This window comes from Pelodiscus sinensis, chromosome 24, assembly GCF_049634645.1.
Source record: "Pelodiscus sinensis isolate JC-2024 chromosome 24, ASM4963464v1, whole genome shotgun sequence".
In the NCBI taxonomy this organism is placed as follows: Eukaryota; Metazoa; Chordata; order Testudines; family Trionychidae; genus Pelodiscus; species Pelodiscus sinensis.
This window is the reverse complement of record NC_134734.1, coordinates 21,572,458-21,586,444: the sequence shown is the minus strand read 5'-3', so window position 1 is coordinate 21,586,444 and position 13,987 is coordinate 21,572,458. Positions and strand designations below refer to the sequence as shown.

The following is a 13,987-nucleotide window of genomic DNA, read 5'->3' as shown; positions in this document are numbered from 1 at the left end:
TCTTCATAACATCCTCTGGCAAGGAGTTCCACAGGTTAACTGTGCGCTGCGTGATGAAAAACTTCCTTTTGTTTGTTTGTTTTAAACCTGCTACCTATTCATTTCGTTGGGTGACCCCTAGTGAGCACCCATCCTCATGCAGTGTGTCCACGCGGATGTGCAACCGTACCCGACAGCATGGGAACGGCTGTCAGACGGACACAAGGAAGGGGTCTGCCGAGTGGGCCTGACCCTCAGATTGGCCTACCCAGCGGTTTCGGGTTGGGACTGGCAGGGATTGCACCGGACTGTCAAGGACTGGAGTCCGCAAGAGCCTGGAGAGGTTAGGGTGCACCCAAGAAGTGGGGATTGATGGCTTAGGGGAGCAACGGCCCCTGGAACTTCTCTCCAGCAGGCCCCAGAGCCGGGGCCAACGAGAAGGCCAACTGGCTAGGTACCAGCGGTGACTTCTTCCGAGGCCAGTGAGAAAATCCAACGCTGAGTCGGGCCTGGGAACGGGTGGCGGAGCCGGAGCCAGAACCCGGAACCCCCCCGGGAGCCCGATTTGAGGTGTGCGATGACCGCCTGTACAGCATGGTCCAAGACCCGCATGCTTGGGGAGCTGTGGCAGGTGCCCGTGTCCACAGAGTCGGGGCCCCCTGCGGTTAGCCCATGCGATCCCTTGGGCCGGAGCCCTGGGCCGAGAGACTGCCTTGCAGCGAGCGGTCCGGAGGTTCTTCTGGCCGGGTGTGCACCGCGAGGCCTGGAGGGTCAGCGAGCCAGCCCAAAGCGGGTACCGATGGCCCCCTTGACAGCGCCGCCGGGGGTGGGGCTTCCCTCTGAGCCAATTGGCCTTGAGTTGGTAGGACCCTTGGCGAAGGCAAGTTCGGGAGGTGACATTATCCTTGTGGCGGTGGACTACACAACTAGGTACCCCAAGGCCGTCCCCTTGCGGAATATCACAGCCCCCACCAGACCGGCTGCGCTTTTAAACATTTTATCTCCGGTGGAAATACCCGGGGAAAAATTAACTCACCATCCTTGAAACTGATGGCCAAATTGTGCCTGTTCTTCAATATTAGAGCCCTAAGGATCCCGGTTTATTGCCCCCGGACAGATGGGTGAGTGGAACCGTTCAATCAAACGTTAAAATCAATGCTGCGGAGCATCGTGGACGAGGACCCCAACGCTGGGACAAGCTACTCCCAGCCCTGCTGTTCACGGAGCACAGTCCCCCAACCTTCCACGGGCTTCTCGCCATCCTTTGCGGGAGGCAACCGCAGGGGATACGCGACTTGTTGAAGGAGACCTGGGAAGCGCGGGAGTCCCTAGTCATGGGACGGGTCCCCTACATGCTACAGCTCCGTGAGCGGCTCGAGAAGGTGGGAGAATCCCCCCGGACAAATCTTTTGCAGGCTCAACAGACCCATGCCCGAGATTATAATCGTGGGACGAGACTTTGCACTATTGAGCCGGGAGACCACGTCCTCCTCCTACTGCCGTCGAAGGAGTCCAAGCTACTGGCCGAGTGGCAGGGCCCTTTGGAGGCGGTGGGGTGTGTGGGGCCAGTGGACTCCACGGTGCGGCTGACAGGAAGGAAGTGAGAGATCCGGACTTACCACGTGAACCTCCTTAAAGGGGTGGAAAACTCGGGAGGGTTTGCTGATTGCCCCATGCCCCCAGAACCAGAGTTAGGGCCATGGGTGGCCAGGACTCCAACCCGTCACGATGGGAGAAACCACAAGAGGAGCCAAGCCAGCGAGTCCAGGAGCTCCCCTCCGTATTATCCCCCTAACCCAGATGGACCAAACGGGTCAACCAGCACACAGCCACTCTGCCGGGCCAGGAGGTACGTGGCCAACACCGGCCCCTTCCCAGGAGATGTGGGGGCAGTCCTGGAGGAACTCCAGGCTGTGCTAGAGATGGGAGGGGTGAGTGGAGAAGCCCCGCTGTACTGGTCCCAAAACCGGACGGGACCATACGGCTTTGTATAGACGTCCCCAAGGTGAATGCCACAGCGTGGTGTGACGCTTGCCCCGTGCCGGGGGTGAATGGACTACTCGAGAGACTGGGTAGAGCCACGTTCATCTCTACCTGCGACTCGGTTAAGGGATGTTGGCAAACCCCCTTGCCTCAGGCGTCTCGGGAGAAGACCGCCTTCCCCACTCTGCTTGGGCTGTATCAGCGGGTTGCCACGCCCTTCGGCCTGCATGGAGCAGCCACGACCTTCCAACGGTCGATGGACCGACTATTATAGGGGTGGCCAACCAGTTAGACACGAAGAGCCAAAAGAGCTGTGGGTAGTAGTGCAAAGAGCCACACATCCCTCCCCCAGAGCCAGGCACCCCCAGCCCCCCAGCTCAATGCCTCCCCCTCCCCCAGACTCCCCTAGATCCCCCCAGTCTAACCCAATGCCCTTCCCCTCCCCCAGAGCCAGGCACCCCTAGATCACCCCACTCTAACCCAATGCCCTCCCCCTCCCCCTCAGCCAGGCACCCCCAGCCCCCCAGCTCAATGCCTCCCCCTCCCCCAGACCCCCCTAAATCCCCCCCACTCTAACCCAATGCCCTCCCCCTCCCCCAGAGCCAGGCACCCCCAGCCCCCCAGCTCAATGCCTCCCCCTCCCCCAGACCCCCCTAGATCCCCCCAGTCTAACCCAATGCCCTTCCCCTCCCCCAGAGCCAGGCACCCCTAGATCCCCCCACTCTAACCCAATGCCCTCCCTCTCCCCCTCCCCCAGAGCCAGGCACCCCCTAGATCCCCCCACTCTAACCCAATGCCCTCCCCCTCCCCCTCAGCCAGGCACCCCCAGCCCCCAGCTCAATGCCTCCCCCTCCCCCAGACCCCCCTAAATCCCCCCCACTCTAACCCAATGCCCTCCCCCTCCCCCAGAGCCAGGAACCCCTAGATCCCCCCACTCTAACCCAATGCCCTCCCCCTCCCCCTCAGCCAGGCACCCCCAGCCCCCAGCTCAATGCCTCCCCCTCCCCCAGACCTCCCTAGATCCCCCCCACTCTAACCCAATGCCCTCCCCCTCCCCCAGAGCCAGGCACCCCCAGGTGCCTCCCATTCTAACCCAATGCCTGGGTCTCACCGGAGATGCCACCGCCGCAGCCACGCACTTCTCCCTCCAGGAACTGGGGCGTGCGTGTGCACAAAGTGGGCACGTGGCTCCGAACGAGCCGTAACCCTGAGAGCCGCATTTCTGTGAGCAGAGAGCCGCATGTGGCTCAAGAGCCTCAGGTTGGCCACTGCTGGACTATTTCAGCCCCACCGTCGGTACGCGGCAGCCTGTATAGATGACGCAGCGATCTATATAGTCAAACATGGTTGGAACATCTCCAGCATCTAGAGGCCGCGCTAAGGACTTTGGGTGAAGCCGGACTCACAGCAAACCTTGGCAAATGCCATCTGGGACGAGACAAAATGACCTACCTCGGCTACTCCCTTGGACAAGGGACTCTACGCCCGCTGACAGACAAGGAGCAGGCCTTCAAAGATTACACAGCCCCCACCACGAAGGGACAGCTACGCCAGTTTTGGGGGTTGGCGGGGTACTATCGCCGCTTGGTGCTGGATTTCGCGATGCTCACTGCTCCCTGGTCCAGCCTGACGGAGAACTCACAACCCAGAAAGGGTCAATGGTCGGCCAAGTGTGAGAGGCCTTCCGTGCCCCCCAAGACCGGTTAACTGGTAAACTAATCCTGTTTCATCCGGATTTTTCGAGACTTTTTATTTTACAGACAGATGCATCCGAGGTGGGGCTAGGGGCCGTGCTGTCCCGGGAGGTGGGAGGAGAAGAACACGCTGCCCTTTATCGGCGCAGGAAGTTGTTCCCATGAGAACAGAAGTGCTCCCCGGAGGAGAAGGAGGCCTTACCCGTAAAATGGGCAATGGACGTATTGAGGCATTACCTGCTGGGCAGCCTGTTCCTGCTGGTCACCAGCCACGCTCCATCGAGATGGCTGCATAACATGAAAGAGACCAGCCTGAGGAGCATGAGGTGGTACAACGTTAGCATGGCTCTGTGACGGCGCGTTGGGGGTCCCCCATCTCCTGCACCCCGAAATGGCACAAACAGACTGCGCCAGCCGGTGGAATAGAGGACGTTTATTGCCTCTCCAGGATACAGCACAGCACAGATGGAATCTGGTCACAGAGCTGGGCTAGGATGCCTCAGGCCCCCTTGAGATGGGGGAGACTGGGCCCCTAAACTCCAGCCCCTTTCCCTAGGCTGTCTCCTCCATGCTTCCAGCAGCAACTCAACTCACACTCTTCCGGCCCTGCCCCCCAGCCAGGGCAGCATCCACCTTCCTTTGTTCCTCTCCATGGGGGGTGTCTGGCCATACCGGTTGAGAGGTCCCTTTGCATAGTGACTCATCCTGTTTTGCTGGGTCGTGGTACCCACGGCAGCCAGTGGGGGTTACCCCAGAGCCAGCAGCATAGAAACCAGCCAGGTACCCCCACTACGTCACAGGCTCGTCGGCCAGGTGGGGCACACGCTAACTCGGACTTTTTCTCCCGTGCAGGCGGGGTGGACCTACGCCAGAACCTTTAAGATACTCACTTAAAGGGGAGGGTGGGTGCTGGGGTGAATTAACCCTGCGCTGGAGTGGATGGAGTTCCATTGGCCCAGCTGGCTGACAGGGCCCCGCCCCCACAGCCCTACTGGGCATGCTCCAGCTGGAGGCTGGCTATAAAAGCCTCTGGAGCAGGTCAGTCAGGGCTGGCTGCGGAAGGGGAAGGAGGTGCGGCAGGCGCACCAGGGGAGGAAGCGCAGCCAGACGAGATGGGCCGAGAGGGGCTGCCACAGACGCTGTGGGACCTGAGTGTGAGGACATCTGACAAGATCCGGTAGGAAGGAGCCCAGGGCAGGGAATTGTTCCCCGAGCGCTCAGCATGTCGGGGCAGGATTCCCCACTGGGCAAGTAGTGGAGCGTACCACTGTCAACAGGGCCCCCACCCCCTCTTTAGTTACCCCTGCGTGGATGGAGCTTTTCCTATGACATCTTGACCCAGGCCACTGGGCCATAATACCCTGGCTATAGGGGTGTGCGTATTGACTGAGGGTGCTGGGCCGTAATACTCTGAATAGAGGGGGTGTGCATATTGACTGAGGGTGCTGGGCCGTAATACTCTGAATAGAGGGGGTGTGCATATTGACTGAGGCTGCTGGGCCGTAATACTCTGAATAGAGGGGGTGTGCATATTGACTGAGGCTGCTGGGCCGTAATACTCTGAATAGAGGGGGTGTGCATATTGACTGAGGCTGCTGGGCCGTAATACTCTGAATAGAGGGGGTGTGCATATTGACTGAGGTTGCTGGGCCGTAATACTCCGAATATAGGGGGTGTGCATATTCACTGAGGCTGCTGGGCCGTAATACTCCAAATAGAGGGGGTGTGCATATTGACTGAGGCTGCTGGGCCGTAATACTCTGAATATAAGGAATGGATATAGTGACTGAGGCCGCTGGGCCATAATACCCTGAATATCAGACACGGACATATTGACTGAGGCTGCTGGGCTGTAATACCCTGAATACAGGGGGAGCGTATATTGACTGAGGCCGTTGGGTTGTTCTTTGAATAGACTTGGTGGCTGTTAGGTCACTCAGTCAAGAGCGTAAGTTTGATGGGCCTCCGAGGGCCCAACACCCCCCTGGGCCTGATTTGCAACGCCCACAGCCGGGGCCAGACGCTCAGGGACATTCAAGGCTCCGGAATGTCCCAATTTGTGGGTGCCGAGTGCTTGAAAACCCGCCCCTCTGTCTCAGTCGACAGCGCACGCAGGGGGCATCTCAGCTTGTTCCCCCAGCTGGTAAAACTGGGGGCAACTACCCTGTCTGCACTGACCTCCCTTCCCCCCGCCACCAACAGGACATGCAACTGAAATGCAAGCGTGCGGGTGTGCGCGTGTGCGTGTGTGTGTGCGTGTGTGTGTGTGCGCACGTGCTCCACCTATTCCCTATAATCCCGTTTCACCCCCCACCCCCACCCCCCACAAACGCTCCCTCCCCATTCTCCTCTGTGCCTTTTCCCCTGCCTCATCCACACAAGCTCAGCCTCCGGTTGGCCTGGAGGGGAGCAGAAGGGATTGCTGACCCTTAACCCCTGTGGCTGGACAGAGGTCGCAGGCCTCAGCTGCCAATCGATACAAGGGCTACCACTTTGGGGGGGCCTCTTAAAGGGGCCCCGTCCCTCATGAGCCGCATCAGTGCCACATCCCCACTCTGCGTTGTGGTGCGGCGTATTCTCCACCTTAGTTCTGCCTGGTGACGGCGGAGCTGCGCTCGCCGGAGAGGCCTCCGTGAGAGGGACTACGAGGTAGATGCACGCACAGGTGCATCCATCTGACAGTTCACAGCCTGGGTCCTCTGAGCCAGCCGCGTTGGCTCTGTGGGAGGAAGGGGGGGCTGCCCTCCGGGGCGATTGGAGAGCTGCCAGCTGACCTGTCTCCTGCGGGGCTGTTTGTGCTTAGTTGTTCTTATCAAGTCCCTCTGGTCCGACGGTTCCGCTTGGAGCCCCGGGTGGCTTTTAAACTCGCTGCTCGGCAGCGCGGGTCCCGGTGGGCGTCTCTGCTGCTCAGGCCGTGAGCCGTGTTCCCTGTAAGCGAGCACCAGCGTGGGCTCCCCAATGCTGGGAGGAGCCCTGAACTTTGGGGGCTGGATACACGCAAGCAGGGGGCTACATCCAGCCCGTGAGTTGGAGGTTCCCTACCCCTATGTTAGAATAATATACATTTTTGGTCATGCTATGGGGCCTCTTACATTTGACAGCCTAGAACCTCAGCATGTCATAATCCAACCCTGAATGGTGGGAAAAATCCAGTGGCCTGTAGCATATGATTACAGGTCTGAAAACATGACCTATGAGGGAAGACTGAAAGAACTGGGTTTGTTTAGTTTGGGAACGAGAAGGCTGAGAGGGGACATGATAGCAGCTTTCAAGTACCTAAAAGGTGTTACAAGGAGGAGGGAGAAAAATTGTTCTCCTTGGCCTCTGATGACAGAAAAAGAAGCAATGGGCTTAAATTGTAGCAAGGGAGGTTGAGGCTGGACATTAGGGAAAACTTCCTACCTGTCAGGGTGGTTAAACATTGGAATAAGTTGTGTAGGGAGGTTGTGGAATCTCCATCACCAGAGATATTTAAGAGCAGAATGACTGTGAACCATTAATAATCATTAAACAGCAGCTACTAAAGTGCGACATTTTGAAATCAGGTGGTTTGGATAATTTGAATCCAAGAGTTTTAAAAGAGCTGGACGAGGAACTTGCTGGACTGTTAATGCTGATTTGCAGTAAGTCTTAAAACACTGGGAAATTTCCAGAAGACTAGAAGAACGATGATGGGGTGCCAATATTTAAAAATCTGGTTAATTCGTAGAATTATAGAACTGGAAGGAATCTCGAGAGGTCATCAAGTCCAGTCCCCTGTCCGCATGGCAGGACCAAGCCCCATCTAGCCCATGCCTGACAGGTGTCTTACCTGCTCTTAGATATCTCCAGTGATAGGCCTGTCAGGGTGATGTTGTCCCAGGACAAGATAATGGAGCAGCTGGTATGGAACTTGATTGGTAATGACTCAAAGGAAGCTAATATAATTAATGCCAATCAACATGGATTTATGGAAAATCGATCCTGTCAAACAACTTCGTGTCTCTTTGGAGAGATGACACGTCTGAGTGACGAAGGCAATAGCGGCCAGGACATGGAGTTAGACGTGGGTAAGGCCTTTGGCTTTTACTGCACCACATTTTGATTAAAAAATTAGAATGCTATAAAATTAACATTGCACATTAAATAGATTAAAAGCTGGCGAACTGATGGGTCTCAAAACGGAACTGTACACAGGGAATCGTTATTGGCCAGGTACATGGCTCCTAGCGTCCCACCAGGATGGGTTCTTGGCCTTACGCTGTTTGACGTTTTTATTCGTGACCTAGAAGAAAACGAGAGCGTTGCTGATGAAGTCTGCAGATGGAAAGTTGGGGGAGTGGAGAGAAATAAGAGCGAGAACAGCTCGCTGGTACAGAGCGATGTGGCTGCCTTGCGGAGCGGTGTGCAAGCAAACACACCTTTTCATGTAGCTAAATGTGCCTCTAGGAGTAGGCCGACCATATTTCCCTGTGCTGAATGCTGGACACCAAGGCGGGGGGGCCTGCTGGTGCTTGGGGCTTCGGCCCCACAGTAAGGGTGGGGAACTGCTGGTACTGCAGAGGGCACATGGGATAACGGGCCGGTTTTTTTAAATTCAGGATGCCGGGCAGAGGGCTTACATAAGAATAGCCATAGGTCAGACCAAAGGTCCATCTCGCCCAGCAGCCTGTCTGCCGACAGTGGCCAGCACCAGGTGCCCCAGAGAGGGTGGACCGAAGACAATGATCAAGCAATTTGTATCCTGCCATCCCTCTCCAGCCTCTGACAAACAAAGGCCAGGGGCACCATTTTATCCCCTGGCTAATAGCCTTTTATGGACCTAACCTCCATGAATTTATCTAGCTCTTCTTTAAACTCTGTTATAGTCCTAGCCTTCACAGCCTCCTCTGGCAAGGAGTTCCACAGGTTGATTGTGCTCTGTGAAGAAGAACTTTCTTTTATTAGTTTTAAATCTGCTACCCATTAATTTCATTTGGTGTCCTCTAGTTCTTATACTATGGGAACAAGTAAATAACTTTTCTTTATTCACCCTCTCTCCACACCACTCATGATTTTATAGACCTGTATCATATCCCTCCTCAGTCTCCTCTTTTCTAAACTGAAAAATTGCTCTCTCTTTAGCCTCTCCTCATATGGGACCCGTTCCAAACCCCTCATCATTTGAGTTGCCCTTTTCTGAACCTTTTCTAATGCCAAAATAACTTTTTTGAGGTGAGGCGACCACATCTGTGTGCAGTATTCCAGATGTGGGCGTACCATAGTTTTATACAGGGGCCGGTAAAAACAGGGTGGGTGGTCGCCCAGCTAGGAGTGAAGACTGCAGCCACGGTTACACGAAGGGGCGACTCTATCCCAGGAAGCGGGGACTCCAGAACGAGGGGAGGGTGGTGTGATGGGTGAGCGGCAGCAAGCGGCCTGGGTGGCTCCGTGGCCGAAGGGCTGACGTGCCCCTGGGATGCACGTCCAGGGAATCCTGAGTAGGAGCAGAGAGGTGACTTTTACATCGATTCAGCGAGGCTGGCAGCCTCATTGGGCCCCTGGGCAAATGGCGGGGGGGGGGGGGGGGGCTCCGTGCCCCAGAAGGGGGCCTGGCCTCGGGTAGAAGGGACCAGGCTGGGGCGAGGCTGGCCTCAGGGCTGCCTGAACATGATGTGCCAGTGGCCATCTAGAGATCCTAGGTCTCCGTCCACTGCTACAGGACACAGAGCCATTGCCCCCGCCCACCCCCCACCAGTGGGCCTCCCTCGGTTTGGCCCTGGTGTGCCCACAGCTGGAACCCTGGGTCCTGAAGGACGTGGCTGCCTTGGAGAAGAGCCACGAGAAGGATGAAAGGACAAGGAACCCGGCTGTGGCGCGAGCGGCGCCAGGAGCGCCGTCTGTTCAGCTTCAGGAAGGGAAGGCCAAGGGGTGGCTCGGTCACAATCCGCACGTACCTCAGGGGGGCATAAATATCGAAGAAGAGGCTCGTGGGTCCGGCGGAGAAGACTGACCTGAGCCACTGGCTGGAAGTGAAAGCGGGCGAACTCAGCCCGGAAGTGAGACGAGACTCTTTAAGGGTAACTAACCGCTGGAGCCACTTGGCCAGGGCCAGGGTGGATTCTCCACCCGTTTCAATCTTAAAATCGAGATGGGAAGGTTTTTCAGGGGGGGGGGGGTTGTGGGAATCGCCTGGGGGCAGTTCTCCGACTTGTGCCAGGCAGGGAGATGAGGTGATCGGCGGGGTCCCGTCTGGCCTCGGACCCGACGCATCCTGCAAGGCGGGGGGGCTGGGTGGGAGTTGGCGAAGGCCCCAGAAGTATGAGACCCTAAACTGGGAGCGGAGAGGGGTGGCCTTGAGACAGAGGGAGGGGCAGGCAGGCCTGCCCGAAAGGCGCTTCGACAGAGGAGGCGTCGATTCCTGAGTGAAAAGCTCCTTGCGATGCTCCGGTTTCTTCCCCGCCCGCCCATCTCCCCCAGGCGCCGGCTGGAGTGTTTCTGAAGTGCCTTCCGAGGCGGCTCGGTGTCATCTCTGCGCCTTTTATCAGGAACCCTCCAAGTCCTGCTCTGAGCAGCGCTGGAGCCGGAGTGGCCATTAGCCCCGCTCGCCGCGGCCCCCTCTCTTTCATCTCGACAGCAGCGTGACTGAGCCTAACTCTGCCGGCTCGCTCCTCATGAGGTGCCTTGCCCGCCGCCGGCGACCACGGCTGGGCCCAAATGGCCGGCCCGGTGAGCTCCATCCCTGACTCATGCCAGAGCAGAAGTGTTTAGCAGCCGGCCTGGGATGGGCCTTGCTAACAACGCAGCCGCCTCTTCGTCGGACAGCCCATGCTGCGGAGACCTGGCTGACCGCTCTGGCTTGTACCGTGTGTGTGTGTGTGTGTGTGTGTGTGTGTGTGTGTGTGTTGTAGTGATGTCATCAGGAGACAATTGGTTTGGCAGGTTTATATACGCCGAGTGTGTGTGTGTGTGTGTGTGTGTGTGTGTGTGCTCATACGTGTGTGTGGGAGCATGTGTGTAAGACGAAGAATGTGTGTACCTCTGTCTAGACGCAGGGAGGGTCTGGCCACAACCATGTGTGCAGAATGGGCGTATCCGCTTAACTCTGGGGCTAGTACGCAGTTCAAGTTGCCAGTTTCTTTTGAACAGCTGATGGGTTTTTCCCAACATCCCGTCAAAGGCACGTGGACTATGAAACCGCCTTGAAACTGTGTTTGCCACAGCAAGGGGTGGGGTAGAGTCGCCTGTGAAAATTTGGGACCGTTTGACTAAGGGTTTCCCAAGATACAGCTCCTTCTGGACTCCCTAAATGTGTTGAGTTTTTTTTTTTTAAGGGGCCTGGCTCTTAACCCTTTTTTGCCTGCCCATTCATACCCTACAGCAGGGGTGGGGAATGCAGTTGGGGGGCACTGACCCACAGAAAAATCAGTCCAGGGCCGCACATGCAAACTCACTGACGTGGTGCCCGATGGAGAAGGAGAAAGACCCTCCCCACATTCCCCTTGTACACCAGAGCCGAGGGGGCCCAGGCTGGTAGATTTTGTGTGCCCCAGCCCCATGGTGGAGCAGCCAGGGGGCTGGAGTTCCAGCACAGGCCCCCCAATGTAGGGAGGATACTGAGCTTTGGGGGACGGATCCAGACAAACCGGGGCCGCATCTGGCCCCCGGGGCCTGAGGTTCCCTACCCCTGCTCTACAGAGTGTGTGTATTAAAGAAGCAGAGATACCAAATCCATAGCTAGAGACGTGTTCAGCCTTCCGCGTCGGTCCCGATTCAGCAAGGCTCCTCAGCACGTGCCTAACATGAAGCCCGTGAGCCGTTCCGCAGGCTTAGGGGGTGCAATCCGGGCGGTATTTAAGTGCCTTTGGGTTTGTTGCTCACGTTGGTGTTTAAGGCAAAGGTGGTGGAGCAAACGTGCAATACCCCAGCTCACTGGTGTCTAGGGTTATTTCCAATGTCCAGGAACCACATAGTGGTCACAAGTGGGTGAGGACTTTGACAGGCACTGGGGTTCAGTGGGTGAGGCCCTGGGAGTCCAGACACCTGTGCGCTCATCTTGGCTGTGCCACTGAGCTGCTGCGTGACCCCAGGCAAGTCACTTCCCTGCTCTGTGCCTCAGTTTCCCCTCCAGTCATCTCAGGCTGCGAGATCTTTGGGGCAGCGACTGTCTCTTGCTGTCTCTGCCGCGCCTGACACTGTAGGCCTGTAAGGCATTACTGCAATATACGAAATAATGCCCATCGGAAAGGCAGCGGTATGTTTGCCCTCAGGCCGGGGCCTGTTCTGACCAGCTGTCATAGCTCCTTCCCCACTCTGGCACGATAAATGCAGAAGTGGGGGCCAGCACGTACCCCAAAGCCTTATCTACCAGGCTTTGGTATAAAACTTCCCCCCAAAATCTTAACAACCTCGATATTCGGAATAAAATCTCCGCTGCCACCACCCAAATATTAATAAAGAAAATCAGGGGAGAGACCACTTGGGAAATCTCACCCCTAAAGTACAAACCAGGACACAACCATTAACCAATACCAGGTTAATAAAAAGAAAAGAGAAAACTTTTATTATCCCCACGCTATTCCTATTGCAAACAGGCTGTGTCTACATTGGCCAGTTATTCCGGAAAATCAGCTGCTTTTCCGGAATAACTTGCCAGCTGTCTACACTGGCCACTTGAATTTCCGGAAAAGCACTGATGATCTAATGTAAAATCGTCAGTGCTTTTCCAGAAAAACTGTGCTGCTCCCGTTCGGGCAAAAGTCTTTTCCGGAAAACTGTTCCGGAAAAGGGCCAGTGTAGACAGCAGAGATTTCTTTTCCGCAAAAAAGCCCCAATCACGAAAATGACGATCGGGGCTTTTTTGCGGAAAAGCGCGTCTAGATTGGCACGGACGCTTTTCCGCAAAAAGTGCTTTTCCGGAAAAGCATCCTGCCAATCTAGACGCGCTTTTTCCGAAAATACTTTTAACGGAAAAGTTTTCCGTTAAAAGCATTTCCAGAAAATCATGCCAGCGTAGACGTAGCCCATGATTAGCTGGAAAAGTAACAAAATAATATACACATGGAGAAACTCCATGGGCCTAGAACTTAGTTACAAAGGAAAGCCAAACTATTTTTTTAAAAAGTGCACAGACAGCAGATCCCACACCCAAACCCTAAAACAATAAAACCTAACTGATTTATCTAAATGTTACCCTACTCACAGAGAGTGAAAAATTGTTTCTTGGAGACACAGACATATCTGTCTCCCTCAGAAGCTGGAGAGAACTCCCAGAACAAAGGGGGGAAAAACCCAAATTCCTTTGTCCTAGTTTGAAATTCCTACCTACATTCCTCTTGGCCAACTCCACCTGAGTTAGATACAGTTAACCCTTTAGTCCCCAGGCTGCTGGCTAACCCTCATGATCATAACACCAGCTCTCTGCAGGAACCCAATGACTGGCTTTGGGCGCTGCTGCTGGTTTTAAAATGCTCCATGTCCCCGTTTTAAACCCGAGTTCCTCAAGTCCATGCTGCCCAGAGAACTAGAATCGGCCTCAGCGTATGCTGGGTGGAACCCAACCTCACGAGGCAGGCAGTGTGAGGTGGTACATAGACAGCACAATCAGGGCTCTAGTGGACAGATACCCCCGGGCTGCCCCGTTTCCGTTCTCTCCCGTCACAGGAAGAGCTGATGCAAGTGACGAGGTCCAGATTGCCGACTCCCCGGGGAAAGGAATGTCCCCTTGACCACCCGGAACCCAGCTGTGATGGGAGGTGGCTCTGAAAGCCATGAGCAGTGTGTGTCACAAGGCAGTGCTGAGTAAGGGTTAGGCCTAGCTTTGTGGCCAGGCAAGAAGGGAGCAGCTGTGGGCCAAGGACCAGGCTGTGGTGGGGGTCGTGTGATGGGGAACACATCACAGCAAGCTAGGACTCTAACTTGCTTCGGACTGCTAAAGCCCTTATTAAGGCACCACTCTGTACTTTAAGACCCCAAATACCCGTGCAATTCTACCTTTTTTTGTTTTTGAAAATGAAATTGTTCTAAATCACTTAGGCCAGGGGTCTCCAACCTTTTTAAACATGAGATCACTTTTTGAATGTAAGTGCAATCCAGGATCTACCTCAAACCCAAATACCTCTGCCCCGCCTCCTCCCCACCCCTTCTCTAAGGCCCTGCCCCTGCTCACTCCATCCTCCCTCCCCCATCCTCACTCTCTTTTATCAGGCCGGGAGCAGGAATTTGGGGTGCAGAAGGGATTCAGGACTGGGGCCAGGGTTCGGAATGCAGGCTCCAGCTGGGCACCACTTACCACAGGTGGCTTCTGGGTGGTGGTGCAGGGGGCTAAGGCAGGCTCCCCCCCTGCACTGACCCTGCACCACTCCCAAAAGCAG

At 55.9% G+C, this 13,987-nt stretch overlaps 1 protein-coding gene across 4 annotated transcripts in view; it reads left to right on the top strand.

Moving 5' to 3' along the window:
• The first annotated feature begins 3,738 nt into the window (after positions 1-3,738).
• LOC102461102 (hepatocyte nuclear factor 6-like) overlaps positions 3,739-13,987 on the top strand; it is a 63,563-nt gene continuing 53,314 nt past the window's right edge. For all 4 annotated transcript variants that reach the window (XR_012897494.1, XR_012897492.1, XR_012897493.1 and 1 more), the window contains exon 1: positions 3,739-4,833. The gene's annotated coding sequence lies outside the window, so the exon portion shown is untranslated. The remainder of the gene's footprint in view (positions 4,834-13,987) is intronic.